Source organism: Semicossyphus pulcher, unplaced genomic scaffold (genome assembly GCF_022749685.1).
Source record: "Semicossyphus pulcher isolate SPU_LCO1_2020_fin unplaced genomic scaffold, fSemPul1.0.p SCAF_20, whole genome shotgun sequence".
NCBI lineage: Eukaryota > Metazoa > Chordata > Actinopteri > Labriformes > Labridae > Semicossyphus > Semicossyphus pulcher.
In genome coordinates this window covers 7,841,909-7,856,350 of record NW_027211694.1, presented here as the reverse complement: position 1 = coordinate 7,856,350, position 14,442 = coordinate 7,841,909, and positions in this window count along the sequence as shown.

Here is a 14,442-nt window from a genome sequence, read left to right as displayed (position 1 = left end):
TAAGGGGAGCTATTTGGTTGTGGCTGATGCTGTGGAGCCGGGTCACGCATCGCTGCTTTTGACAACCGCTCAGTCTGCTGTCATTCAGTGGACTCCCTTATCAGCCTAAGCCTGGCAGTGGAAACCCACCACATTTCCCAGAGATGCTCCCGTGAAACATGCATGATTTCTGATCACATTTTCCACGTCCTGCTGTACGCTATTAGAGCCGCGATATGAGATGGAGCTAGACACCCTGAATACATGCTTCTTCTCCATCCTCCCACTGGGATAAAGCTCCTCTCAACTGTACCATGCCTGGTTTATGAACCAGCCTCGATTTATATGTTAATTATATCCTGGGACTGATTTAACAAGCTCTAATGTAAGTCTGAGGACTCCTTAGCTAGCCGGATCTCCTTTATCTCTCGTCTCTTTCCTCCATTTGCTGGCAATCTGCGGCCCTGCATCTGCAGTCTCGTCACGGAGCTGACACAGGTTATCCTGATGATAGCAGATGTCATTTAATGTGATCTCCAGGGGGGAGAGTGAAGGGGCTAAGGCTAATGGAGAGTGGAGCAAATCTGATTTCTGTTTGACAACATTGTGCTCTTTTCTAACTCCACCTGCCAGATTGCTTTGAACTGGGCACGTAGAGCCGGATCCGGCAGCTATAGAGGCCGGGGGCAGAGGGAAACCGGGGCGAGGTCGTTTATTCTATAGCTGCAATCGACACTTTCTTCTGTTCCTGTAGATTCGGTTTCAGAGCACACACAGGAAACACAGCCAGAAGCCATGTTTGCGCTGAGCGAAACAGCAATTGTGTGCAGTTTTTGCAGGCCGCTAATTTTCTCCTTAAGTTTAATTAAACAATCCGGTGAATACGGGATGAGCGACTGAAATAAGCATCATGTATGTAAGTGGGTCAGCGATTACAGGAAGCACACAGGCCACGCCCACCTGCAGCCAGCAGAGCAAATGATTGCATAATCCTTATAAAGTCAATTAATCGTCATTGAAATTTCCTATATAAGAAATCCTATGGGGGAGGTAGTGCACATGCTAGATTTTATTGATATATCTTAGGGGCAGAAAAAGATGGACCCCATTGGTAAGCAAATAAATCATGCAAAACGTTAGCATGCTGTCATGAGAAATGTTACCATCATGCAAGCCCTATAAAGGTCAGTGGTAACATATGCACTGAGATGAGGAGAGATGGCTCATGACTCAAAGTCTCCGAGTTGAAGTCGTGGTGACAGGTCGGGCAGGCCAAGGGCTCACAGGGAGGACATCTCAAATCTCACATTTAAATCTGCAGCTGCAGAGACGTACGGTGGCGAGGCCGCGCGGCAGATCCGTCTCTGTCACTGGTAGTAAAGCAGACTGTCAGCTCGGGGTGCCGGACCCTGATGAACAACTTCTTCTTCTGCCCGACTGCCAGGACCAACATTGCACTATTTTCTCTGTGGAGCTGATCTAATGGGAGTTAAACAATAGGATCGTGGAAAAGTTGATTGGACCTTAAAATGTAGCTGTAGTTTACTGAGAAGCCTCATTTAAAGGGCCAGTTCGCCGTTTTCAACCTCAGTCCAATCATGCTAATTCGGGGAGCTAATGCCATTAGGGTACCTCCCCTGGGAGCTCGCTAAATTACACTTCCTCAATCTAGGATTCAAAATCGTCAGGTTTGAAATGTAGACTGCAGACATGAATATCTTTTAGACGATCCATCGTATATTCTCATCGTAATTCGGATTCTGCACCGCTCTGAGCCATTGCCTGCAGCGAAACGGTAGTATTTCGCCTCTCGCTGGGCCGTTCCTTTCAGAGGGAGGGGCGCAATGCACGCTGGGTGTTTTTACATGGGGTTTTTATTTGAACATAAAAAACACAATTTCATCTTTAATTTGATACTTAATATGTGGCATTTGAAGGTTTTTACGCAGTTTGAGTCAAAACATGATTTAAGAAAGGCAGACAAAACAACAAATAGAACCCAAACCATGGTAAATAGCTATTCCCATCAAACAGAGCATTTAAAAGGAATAACTGCGATGATGGCAAAATATCAGAATGTTTCAGATGCGATCCAGCTCATGTCGTGTTTGGTCTGACAACAAAAGAGATCCTTCATTAAAAAGAGCGAGGCTTCAAAATAGAGAGAAATGTTCCAAACTTCAACCCACACGTTTAATTGAACAGTAAACAAGAATAATGTGAAAGTATTTAGTGTGTTTGGCAAATTTATGACAGAAAAATAGCCCAATTTTTATGAGTCAGACAGTATTTTTCTAGTTCCAGTTATTGCCAACAACCTAAAGTATCTACAATAAAGGGCTTGATACACTGAAAAGGGTTAATACATATAATAAGATATAATCAGAGGCCTCCTCTGGCAGCTAGTGTTAATCACATATTGCGGCACACACAGGGTCCCTCTTTAGCGCCTGATTGGGCACCCTGCTGTTTGCACAGGGTGCCTGCACAGCTGTGCGGCTCTGGCACAGTTTACAATCAGAATTGCACAACACATATTGAGGCAGGTATGCAAACAGATAATGCAAACACATGCATGATGGCACACGCTGCACGGATGCACGCATGCACAAACACACCTGCAGACGGTGCGGGGGAATAGAGATGGATCCTTCAGCGCTCCGCGGCGTACAGAAGAGCCGCACGGTCAGATATAGTTTGGAATATGGACGAGAACAGACGACGCTCATTCTGTATGCGTCATGCGTTCCCAGCATACCCCCTCATCTCTTCAGATGACACAAGAACCCCGTAATTAAATGTGACTTCTGTCATCTTTCCGACTCAAACAAATGAAATGCCAACAAACAGTCCGAGGGCGCTTTATCAAGTCTAACCTCCCTGCCAACAGACTTTAGGGCGGGCCAAAGAAGGGGAGTGGGGAAAAGAACACATCAGACAGATGCTTTTTAGATCAAAGTTGGCCGGACGCAGAACGAGCAATGCGATGTGGAATAATTCAAAAAATCGAACGGCCATCAAAGGGCTCTTTTCGCCCTAAAGAGATGTGCTGAGGGAAATGTCCAGTGTAGCCTGTGTTCTTACCATCAAAGTAAATGACTCTCTCACTGTGGGTCATTACTGCAAGCGGCTCCTGTCAATAATGAGTAAGCAGCCCTTAATCTAATTTGACAGAGGGGCTGCGGCTCTGCTGTAAAGCCGTCCTCTCCATAAAGAGCAGTGGACTGCTCGCTGCACACACGCTAACTGTGAAATGAGGAAAAAGCAGACGGCCTGAGAGGAGCGTCACGCTCGTGTTTACACGCGCACACGTGTCTCAGAGCAGGTGCTGCAGATCCGTGCGGCGGCTAGTTCAGCCTCAGTCAAACAGTCAGCTTGACTCTCCTCTTGGATGTTAGTCGTGGGGTCTTGTGTTGTGATCAATGTGCTCAGGCGCTCATGCCAAAGTATATTGACTGTGACTGATTTAATCATTGATGGGTGGCTGCTTGGTTTTGCTGACTGACCCCCTCCGACTGTCCCCTCAATGCCCCAAGGTGTGTAGCCCCTCGACTCCTCGGCACTGCCCTTACCACCACCATGGGGCTGCGGTCAGGCTGCCCTGTCAGCCAGTCAGGCCGGGCCCATGCTAATGCAATGTGACCACTCTCAGGCCTCCACGTCTCTTTGTCATGTCAAGGGCATATATATTCAGCACTATCAGTGTGCGACGGCTGTAGTCACTCCAGTGCCCGTCACACTGGGTCTCTCGCTAAGGTTTGGAGCCCTCTTAGGCACTAAAGGTCATTAACGATTTATTTCAGTGACAGCTTTGCTAGAGACTCCAGATGCTGGTGGCAAACGTCAGCATCGGTCGGGCATAAAAGCAGGACGAAATCAAGTTGTCAATATTTGAAGCTCGGATCAAAAATGACTTTAAAACAATAAAATCTCTCCTGCTGTATTCCTTTTTAAGGGTAATTTGTGCAGTCTGTTAGAAGGTTAGATGGATTCAGATCGCGGAAATAGTGTAATCATAAAAAAATCACTTGAAGCGATGATCAAAAATGGTTCTACTTACCCATAAAATCACTGCTTTTTTCCCTTTTTCAATATAAAAGTTACTTCTGTGCAATCTTTTTGCAATCTCTCACTCAATACCTCAACAATTTTCTTTTTAAACCACAAAGCAGGGCTGCACGATAAGTCGTTTAACAACTGCAATTGTGATGTGTGCAAATGAAATAGTGAAGCCACTTAAAGGAGGAACTCGCCCCTGGAAAAAGCCACTGTCAGTCAAAGCTGGTGTCCTCTGTAATCCATAGAAGCAATAATATTTGAAATTGGCGCCATAGCTGCGGAGAAAGTTGCACAAACAGCTCATGGTTGCGCCCATTCTACATTCCTACAGCACCCAGAGTGCATTGCGCCACTCCCTCTGAAATCACGGCGCAGTGAGAGATGCTGGAGCACACACCTGCAGCACACAAGGCCTGAGGTTGTCTGTGCCGACAGGAAGTAGGAGACGGTGAGCTTTCGTTTCATAAAGTTACTGTCACCGGGCTGATCACACTGATCAAACATACATTTGAACACAGTTAGAAGTGGTAGAAGACAGAACAAACGTGTCGCTCCACCTGAACTCTCTACTCTTTCAGGTGGCTGTCAGAGTCTCCGAAATATGAATAAAAGTAGGAGAGGAGTTTTGTTTTGTTAGAAGAAATGTCCCAAATAAGCAGTTTGATTGTTAATTGAAAACACTGCGTTTATCTGGTATTATTCCCTGTATTTTTTTAAATTGCATTAATAATTGCAGTAAGTGTTCCAATATCCTGCAGCCCTACCACAAAGACAGCATTATTTCACTTTAAAAAAAGGCTGTGTATCTGAAAAACTTTCTTTTAGTGCAAGATTAGCATTCTGCAAAGCCAAGATGCTACCCGGCATGAGGATTTAACAAGAGCGAATGAGAGTGTGACAGGTTGGAGATGGCTAGATGTTTCCCAGAATCATCAAAAGTTTAACAAGCATCTGTCAAACAATTTGGAGTCTCTGTGCGTCGCGTTATCCAATAACAATTCTGTTCAAAAGGTGACTCACTCTGAGAGAGAGCCTGCATGCATCCTAACACAAATCTCCTTCTGCCACATTTTACTTTCCGCTAACACGACATCCACCTTCAGGGTCACTGTTGGCAGACCATTTGTCTTTCACACCTGTCTGTCATCACAAATGAAAATCTGATTAAATATTGAATAATCACTCTAAATCCATACCAATCAGCGGCGTGACACTCAAGTGAAATGACAAGTGGGTCACAACATCTGCCGTGCAGCGGCTGTTACATAATCTGGGATAACTCGCTGTGATTCACACAGATTCTAATATGTGATGAGAGACACATTTAACATTTAGGGGAATGTGCTTGTTGATTGCATAACAGGAGTTAGAGGAGAGGAGGGTGATTTTATACTGGACATAGTTAACTTAGCTCAACGCAAAGCTGACAGCAGAGAGATATAACCAGCCCTGTTGGATCAGACTATATTAAGTCTTAACACACTTCTCTAGTGAATGCAACATGTATTAGAGCCCCTGTAAGCAACTTGTTCCACTGACTGCATCCATAGCTAGCATTTTAAAGGTGGGTATTATGCTAATTTGAAGCTTCATATTTCACTCTGATACCTGGGGAGTAGCTTAGCATAACTTACAGTTAAAAATAACTCACATTCTCGTCATTTTACAGGACTTAACAACATCAAACACTTGAGGCCAAAGCCGACACTAACAGTGTAACATAAACATCAGTGTAAAACTCACTTGCATGTTCATGGACGCACACACGATAAAAAGAGTCCATCAGCGATCACTGTAGTAGGTGCAGTAAACAAGTCCGGGCATGTCTCCTTCACTGCCGTGTTTCGGGGGGAAGCTGTGTTCATGTGCGCTCAGAAACGTGAGTGATCAGACACGTGACCTTACAAGGACTCTTACGTCAAGCGCGAAGAACGATGCAAGATGTCTGCGGTATGGCAGTTTTTGGCCACAACAATAAGAGTAGGCATGATATCAATTCCACTACAGGGGAGACTTGATGTTCTCTGAAATTAGGTGGAAAAAACATGTCTAATGTAGCGGTATCGAAATCGGCAAAAAGGGTTGGAAAATATCGGCACATCAGATATTGGCAAAAAATCCAATATCGTCCCTAAAAAAGACTCCATACAGCCTCTGCCTGAAACAACTCAGTCAGCTCTGTCCCTTTAAGAAACCCCGCCCCTACAAGCCCACTCTCTTCTGATTGGCCAGCTCTCCGAGGCCTGCTGAGGCTGAACTTTGTGACATCACAATGTACAGCGTCTAGAAAAAACTGTGTGAAACCTGGCGTTCACAGCAGCCTGCAGACTGAGCTGAGAAGTCTGGGGATTACTCCAACATACATTTACCTACAGATTTGAAACTTCACCCACATTCAGTCTGGACATCCAACATTGTAACATTATATATATGTCTTAAAATGTGAAACAGCATAATACCCCCTCTTTCCCACTTTTCATTTCTTTAGAATAGGGACATTTAGCTGTAAACTCCTCCGACCTTGCATGGTGAAAATACAACTGCTGACTAAATACCACTCATGACAACCATACAGATCTGATTTGTAAAACAGCAAAAGTCCAGGTCTGTGTCAGAGCATCCTGTTATTTCTGAGTGTCTTCGAGTGTGAGCACGCCACGCTAGCACAAGGGTCTTCTCCTCATTTGACCAAAGCTGAGAGCAGCGAGAGGGAGAGACAAGAATGAGACAAACATGTTATCCTTTGCTACACTGCTGGCGCAGCGGGTCTCACAGCGTCATCATCAGTCTGAGTCATCTCATTTTAATATGCTACTTTGATGAGCTGGTGGTGGTGGGGGGGGTGTCCCCTGAGACCACACACACACACACAGAAACCATCTCCACTCAGCTCTCTTATACACTAAGACATGTGGTTAGCAGCCACTTCTTCACTGCAGATCTTCACATTAGCAGCATCACGCATGCCTCAGTTTGCTGCTCCTCCTCTGGTGTACACCTTCATGTCTGTCACACAAGCTTGGGTTAAGAAATCACACTGACATATGCACGTGTGCTTTCACACTTCTTTGACCCACACATGTGACCGTGTGCCACCAGCTAGCATGAGAGCTAAGCCGGCGGCCTGTGTATGTGTGTCCATGCGTATTTAACCAATATGTGTATGCATATGGATATATAAGAGCGCGCTCGTGTTACAGTGTAACACTGTAGGTGGGGTAGTCGCATGTGCAAGTTATGCACTTGTGGCCTCCGGGGGAAGATGTACTGAGGAGGCAAAAGGGTAAGGGCGGGGGGGATGGGGAGTCACGCAAGCACTTTTCTCAATAGCCGAGACCCTCCTGAGTATTCTCCCCTCCATCTGCTCATCCATACAAACAGATGTCTGAGCTGGAGCTGCAAGAAAGAAGCATCGCACCATCATATATTGAGAAAACAATATTGGTTGGAAATCAAATGAGATGTTGCCTGAGGGCTGTTTGGGATACGCGGGCAGTTTGAGCCTTAAGAAAGAAAAACAGTGTGTGTGTGTGTGTCTCCTCTGGTTCAGACGCTGCACTCCTACAGAGCAAACCGAGACATATAGCTAGGGCGATTTTCCATTTATTTTTTCATCTTCTTTCAGCTACCTCCTGCTCTTTCCAAGAACGAAACATTAACTGTGCTTGACTTCATTTGTCGGAGCTTCTTTGAGTCTCCTGCTAACGACCTTTCTGTTTAAATAAGTAAGCCTCTCCCTCCTCACTCGGCGTCTCATTGGAAAGTGACCTTGCATGATGTCTGCAGCCCTGCGTCGCCGCATATTAGGGCACCGAGCCTCAGACCGCGAGAGTGAGGTATGGGGTGGCAGCGGGGACACCCCAGCTTGCTTGCCGCGTTCCAATAGGAGGCTGTAAGTTTGAATCTCAGCGCTGCATTCTGGGCGGCTGCTCCGAGCATGAACTGGCAGCGCGGGAGGCAATTACCGCCACTCAGCCAGCCATTTACCAGAGGAACTGAGGCTGCAGAATGGGCCAGCACTGCTCGCTTTGGATTGAGCTCAAATGGGGTATGAGCACGAGAGACACTCCGCTGAGGAGACAAGGACTCCTCGTTTTCAACACGTACACACCAACATGTTTGCATATGTGTACCTCTCCACACTCCACTGACTTTGAGTGCCTGAGACAGAGGAAATAAGTGTGAAGAAAAGGGTTCGTTTTTTCACTTCACACAAAAAAAGGCGAATAAGTAAGGGACGCACACACGCATGCATCCACCTACATTTGTGCACATGACACTAGCGCCCACTACAAAGCATCCGAGTGATAAATACTATCTGCAAGAAAGAGACACCAATTATTCTCCATCCCATATCTTCAAAAAAACATAATTATTCTGTCTTCTTCTTTGAAATACAGTGGTCACGACTTACATCTATTCCGGTTTCAGGTGTAATTGAGAATAATCTCAGCTACCCTGAATAATAACAGCTTTCTAAAAGGCAGAATCTTGAAGGTATGACTCACAAAAAATTAAACAGGGGCACTTTAGCTGCCTCATGTGCTGCCACAAACATCATTAAACACAGCCACTTATGCTAATCAGGTCAATTACGGCTATTTAGCTATTCCGGGCATTAATTAGGGCTTTTTTTAAATGTCAAAAAACATATAACAGATAAAGGGGTTTCATTTATGCTGTATCTGAAGTAGAGATGGGTTTTGAGTAGGGATGCACGATATTTTTTATATTTCGATACCGCTACATTAGACATGTTTTTTTCCACCTACTTGCAGAGAACATCAAGTCTCCCCTGTAGTGGAATTGGTATCTTGCCTACTCTTGTCTTGGCCAAAAACTGCCATAAAGCAGACATCTTGCACCCTTCTTCACGCTTGACGGAAGAGGCATTATACAAAAGGTCACATGTCGGATCACTCACGTTTCTGAGCGCACTTGAACGCAGCTTCCTCCCGAAACACGGCAGTGAGGGAGACATGCCCGGACCTGTTTACTGCACCTACTACGGAGACATCAGTGATTGCAGATGGACTTTTTATCGTGTGTGCGTCCATGAATATGTAAGTTAGCTTTGCACTGATGTTTATGTTACACTCTGTTAGCGTCGGCTTTGGCCTCGAGTGTATTTACAGCGTGCTTGATGTTGTTAAACCTGGTAAGATGACGAGAATGTGAGCCAATTGTTAGCTACCGATGCTGATAAGTCATTTTCAAGCCATTATCTGCAGATATCGATAATGTGCCGATGATATATCTAAACTAACAATGCAGTAAAACACATGGTTCTTATAAATACGCCTGTAATTATTCCGTCACTGTTGTAAGCGAGCTTTGGTTATTAGCACTTCTAAGTTATGTTCCAGTTTGATCCAAAGACAGCGTCAGTCAAGCAGCAGCCCCAGCTTCATCTGCAATGGGTAGCGTTAGCAGAAGTCAGACAGCCAAGTTAAACTGTTATCGATAAAATCCTAATGATATCCATCCCTCATCTAAAGTATCGGTACAGTAATTACTTCGTATACAACAGTTACATTATAGATTTGACTGTTCTTTGCAAGCTCATGCCAAAAAATTATCTAAAAACCTCCAAACACTTTAAACTACAGCTTAAACAAGCTACAAGCACATTCCCTAAAAACACTCCGGTATATACTATTGGAAAACTGTTACCGTCCCCGAGCAGTGATCTGTTTTTACAGACACAGCCCTGCATGCCCTCTAACTCTCCGCTCCACGTTTAAACATCTTTCACCATCATCTAGTTGGTAAACGCTGGCAGGCAGCAGTGTGTTTATGCTCTCTTTAAGCGAAAAGGTCCACAGCAATGGAGAGGAGATTGATTAAAGCATTTATGTCGGGGAGTTTGGGGACATGCATACCGCTGGTACACACGAGAGAAATGTGAGCAACCAAGCACACATTCCATCACAACTGATGCTGAAAACAAGTTGCCGGTGCAAAAGCCCGGGGGCAACTTTCATAAAAATAAAGCGATAGTTTATTGATTGAACAGAGAAAGTCTCCCTCCACTTTCCCCCTGCAGAGGGGTTTTGGAGACTGGCCTCACGTTTAGTGAAGCAGCCCTGGTAGAGACTCAGTGTCCTGCCCAAGGACACATGTGCAGATGATGCACGCAAACATGGGCTGAACTATAAATCCCTTCTGCGATGGAGGCGTGTGAATAATTCAAACTATCACCTACTTTTGCAAGTTTGCACCGACATGTGGTTGAGTATCATCTCCATTTGCGTGACCTGATTTACACGATATAAATCTCTATTACTGCTATAGGGTATGACATGTGGAATGTTAGTTGCTCCACATGCTTTGTAAGTCTCTGTTTCACGTGTTCATTGTACAGTCTTGTTCATTATTGTCATGGCTTAGTCAAGCTATCTGGTTCACGTAAATCATAAAGATGTCAATAAATGAAGGTAAATCAAAATAAAGGGAAATGTACTTATGAACATGTACTTGAAGGAGATGTGGCTTTGGTGTTTTAAAAGGTTAGTTCCAATCCAAAACACTATTTATGTAACAGACAATAACAGGCACAAAGTAACCGATGGAGGCAGAGGTAGACCAGCACCCCTATTGTCCTGCCTGGTAAAATGTATGTTTTTTTCAGTGGAGTCTGGTGGCTTTCATATAAACAATGTAACAGCTGTCTTTGTTTAAAAAGAAGCATCCTATTCTTTAATAAAAAGGTCTACCTATGTATGGATACTTTCTGAAACACGTAAGACACTTAGAACAACAGCCTGAGCCTGCCAGTGCCAAAGAAAGCACTTTTAGTGGATGTACTTTGATCGGGCGCAATTGCCCCAAAGGATTACATTGTAGCCATTAAAGCAAATTATACTGCTGCTTGTTAAGCAACACAATGGAGCTATTCCAAAACTTTTTGTAACTATTTGTAATTTAGACCCCAAAATACTTAAAATAGGGCCACGGTAGAAATATACAGAATTTCCCCTTTAAGTACAAATTCTAGGATAAAGCCGTACCTCTTATCTCTCGCTGATTTTGTCCTGTTAATCGCTTCATCTGACCTCTAACCCCCCGCCAGCGGTTTCTGGCATTGAAAATAACTATATAGAAATAATGAATCTTGTTGCTGATGGTCTGGTTTGCTTTTGTTGGTCATATAGAGTCATCAGAATTAATTTCAGTCTGTTTCATAAGCAGCAAAAAACTCCTTACAGGAGCTCTAAGTAAAAAACGTCATAAAATACTACTTTGATCGGGCGCAATTGCCCCAAAGGATTACACAGTAGCCATTAAAGCAAATTTTACTGCTGCCTGCTAAAAGCAACATACTGGAGCAATTCCAAAACTTTTTGTAAATACTTGTCGATTAAAACCAAAATATTTAAAATAGGGACATCGTTGAAATATACAGGAATTACCCTTTAATTCAAATTTGAGATATTTTATGACACTTTTTACTTAAAGCTCCTGTGAGGAGTTTTTCACGGGTTATGAAACAGACTGAAATGAATTCTGATCACTCTTTATGACCTACAAAAGCAAACCAGACCATCAGCGACAAGATTGATTATTTCTGTATAGTTATTTTTAATGTCTGAAACTGCTGGCGGGAGAAGGTGTAAGACGAAGCGATTAACTGCACGCTGCCTTTCTGATTACATGTTAGCGCATGTGCTACCAATGTAATGATATAGCATACAATAGCTTCACTCGCATTTAAGTTCTTTATTGGGATAATAATTTTACTTTTCCATACCGGAAAAGTGATTCAGTGTGTGAATAAAAGAAGTCACACCTCCTGGCCCACTGATTTAATGGAAAAGAAAGTAAAGTGAAGTGAAGTAAAAATCAGCAGAGTGAACTTTATATAGCACCTTCTGTTTACTCATATTGTCTTTAGTGGAGTTTTAATATTGAAATATTTTGTCGGAGCGTCTTAACGTTGCCTTCAGCGCTGTTTTGATTTGCTCATATCTAGAGGCTTAGCCCATTCCAAAAACAAATTCCCTTTATCTCATAAAGCCTTTGCATTTTATCCCCTGGAACCACATAAGTCATTGCTGCTCTTCATTTATTCGCCTACAGACGCTCTCACTGTCATTTTGTGTCGTCTTTTTCTACTTTAAAATATTTTCTGGATTACTAAATTCCAATGTTGAGTAACAAACTGCACAAAAAACTCATGTGGTGCTCGTCTTTCAGCTACCATTTTCTTTAAAAATAAATTATCTTAAGCACAACAACTGAATGCATGTTTTGATGTTTAACTACACAGGCCTCAATAAACTGCAAGACTGTGATCCATCTCCTTTGTGCCACACTGAGGGCGAGTGATTAAACATTCAGGGAACAACACAGATCCATCAGAAATGTCAAGAGGACCTCATATTGTCTGCCTGAATACAAGTCCTCACTTTCTGTTCTGACAGGGGCCCTGACCTGTCCACGCAGCTGCATGAGGAAACATCTCTTTAGCAATCGCGCGGCATACTTGGTTTGTTCTCTCGGAAATTTCACGGCCTCATCTTGCTTTGTCTGTGTCAGGGATAATGAGGTCAGGTTAGTGAATTCTTAATCTCTCCGTCCCTTTGATTATCCTCCAAATCTGAAACGGTGTGGCGCTGGCGTTGCCAACTTCTAACCGGAGTAATTAGTCCGGTTTTTGTGCTGAAACTTCACAAGCTCAAGGCGCTTTTTCTAGTCGATATTTCGATCCTACACAAAGATCATGTGCATTTAACTGGAATATATGCAGGATTTAGACACATATTTGATTGCTTTGATGACTCACCAGTGCTGTAGAACTTCTCTACTCAACTTTACTCGGCATTTTGTGGAAGAAAAGTTTGTTTTATGCATTGTTTGAAAGTAATCAGACAGATTAAGAGCAAAATCACTGTTTTATCCAAATTAGTTTTTCATACCTATTTGTAGTTATTGCAGTATAATCCTTCAGGATCGAGTAAACCCTTCCCTGCTGTTATATTTATTACTTCAGATCTCATACATTTCCACATTAATTAGAAAACACGCTCATATTCAGGCGCTTTAAGCTATAAATCCAATCTTATCAGGGAAAAGGGGGTCTAGTTTGGTGATGCTGCGCTGTCAGGTGGGGGTTAATTAAGATGTATAACTAAGAAATTGCAATTAATACCTCCGCTCAGGTCATTTAGCTGCCGGTTGAGTCGGATTAGAAGGAACATGCTAAAATCAGCCTAATTAGCAAATCTGATCCCTTGATTTTCCTCCTTCAATTAGACGCCAGCGGGACGGCGGAGTGAAGACACCAGCAGAAGAACCCCCGAAGCTCATGACACAGAAAAGATACCAGGATAAACGGCACGACGGCGGGGGCTTTTCTCAACAGAGGGCACATGAATCAAGCGCACCCCCCCCTGTGATTTGTCCTTCACGTCGGGGCAGATGGAATTGCGTCTGTTGCCGCGTGTTTGATGGCCGTCGAATGATCGCACGGAGGAGTGATGGGAACACAGAGAGAGCTGCGGGGCGGCCGACTACAAAGTCGCCGGTGTCGCCTCAGATACTTGTAACAGACGTGATTTCTCTTTGCAAAGTCAAAACTAGCATGATTTTATTTGTGATTTCAGGTATTTCATCACATAACATAAACTCAGCTCAGTCATGTGTCAATCAAACGTGGTGGTTCAAGCTTCTCTAATGTTAACTTGTGTTGCTATTCTCTGCTACATATAATGACTAACTGAATATTGCCGGGGTTTGGACTGTGGGTCAGAGGTCAGAATAGAGCTGCAAGAATTCATTGATTTATTGGCCCAAAATTGAGATAATAGGTGACTTGTTTTGGTGATTTTTCAAGCAAAAGCATCAAACATTTGCTATTTCTAGCTACTCAAATAAAAGGATTTGATTCTTTTCGTCATTTTGTAAGTGAAAGGTCTAAAGTTCTGAACTGTTGGTTTGAAAAAAAGAAGCAATATGAGGATTTTTTTTAGGCTTGGAAATTGGGTTCAACCAATTAATCGTGAATACAAATCCTTGGTCAGACATCCCAGTGAGCACCAACCAGGATTTCAACGTTGAAATTTGGTTGAAAACAGGGTGAAATCAGGTCTGAACGTCTAAAACTTTATTTCAACCATTTTTTAACTGGCTAAAATACGACATCAGCGTGTCAGAAAACGTGATGATTTTAGCGGCATTTCTCCAAAACCACTATGCAGCGAGGGGTTAAATCCGGTCTACACAAAGATGTAATTTCAACACATTTTATTTTTCGTACAAAAATCATAAACACTGCTCTTTAAGTTCTGTGTGATGAGATAACCCAAGAAGGTTTAGTGACATCGTAAAGGGAGCAGTTTTGAACAAGAAAAAAGTTAGGTTGTGCAGCTGACTATGAAGGCAGAACGACCCCTGAATGCTGAC